General features: G+C 38.4%; 1 non-coding gene across 1 annotated transcript; it reads left to right on the forward strand.

Annotated features, from left to right (window-relative positions):
- Positions 1–824: 824 nt before the first annotated feature.
- Positions 825–894, forward strand: LOC143639566 (small nucleolar RNA SNORD82). The gene has a single exon (XR_013154714.1). It is a non-coding gene; the product is annotated as a small nucleolar RNA SNORD82 (small nucleolar RNA).
- The last annotated feature ends 326 nt before the right edge of the window (positions 895–1,220 follow it).

Below are 1,220 nucleotides of genomic sequence, written 5' to 3' on the forward strand. Positions count from 1 at the left end.
ACAGTTTGGGGTGAGATAGGCACAGGGAGCCAAAATTGACTTCATGCAGTTCTAATAAATGAAGCCCTAACTGGGGTTTTCTCAATTACCAAGGCTCTTGTGAAGTTGATCATCAGCCTATTTAGGATGATTAAATTTAAGTGCAGAATTTCTTCAATACTTCCACTTCTCTAAGGGCTTTAACCCTCCACTTAACCTACACTTCTGTGCCTTGCTAAAGACAAATATGCATCACACCTGAGGCTCCTTCTAACTTTCATTTGTGTTCTCCACCCCTCAGGTCATGGCTCCCAGGCTTGTCTTTTCTGTAAGTTGACATTATGAGTTCTGTGAAAATCCTTCTAAGAGAGGTGCTGGTGCCATCCAAAATCTCAACCAGGGGGCATGCTGGGGCAATGTCTAGCAGAATTCAAGATTGCCTTCTTTGATCATGTGTTCCATAATTACTTCTTACATGTGTCTTTGCTATGTTTTTTAATTGTGTATTAAACATGGTTGGATCAAATTCACTACTTGGGAAACATTTCAGGTGAAATAAACGTACGTAATTCAAAATATGAGCTTTTCAGGTATTCATTTATTTCTATTATTATATTGGAAAATTAAATTGTTAATATCATTACCCTGGAACTTTTTCAAAGTCTTTCCTCTTTCTTGCCCCAAGTCCATTTCTTTCCTGTTTTTGCCATCTCCACCTGCTTTCCTAGTCATGTTGGCATGTAAATGTATTATTCTTGAAACACTGGCCCCTAGAGATTTGAATTGCAATTGATTTGATGGTATTCTATTGGAAAACTCAGGCATGTACATTGATAAAAATAGATACCACAAAGGGTGGAATGCAAAGGAACTTGATTCTGAAATATGATGTTAAATTGTAATATGATGATGTGTGTAAAAAGTAAAATGATATAAAATAAGACTATTATGGGTTAGTTATGAAGTGTCTCCCAAAAGCTCATATGTGAGACAATGCAAGGTTTAGAGGTGAAATGATTGGGTTATGAGATAATTAACCCAATCAGTGTATTAATACTCTAAGGGATTAACTAGGTCATAACTGTAGGCAGGTATAGTATGGCTGGATGAGGTGAGTCCCTGGGGGCATGCCATTGGAGTTTATATTTTGTCCTTATTGAGCATATCTCTCTCCCCCTCCCTCCCTCTCCCTCTTTCCTCCCCCTCCCTCTCTCTATATATCTCTCCCCCACTCCTTGGTG

The sequence above is a fragment of the Callospermophilus lateralis genome, chromosome X (assembly GCF_048772815.1).
Source record: "Callospermophilus lateralis isolate mCalLat2 chromosome X, mCalLat2.hap1, whole genome shotgun sequence".
In the NCBI taxonomy this organism is placed as follows: Eukaryota; Metazoa; Chordata; class Mammalia; order Rodentia; family Sciuridae; genus Callospermophilus; species Callospermophilus lateralis.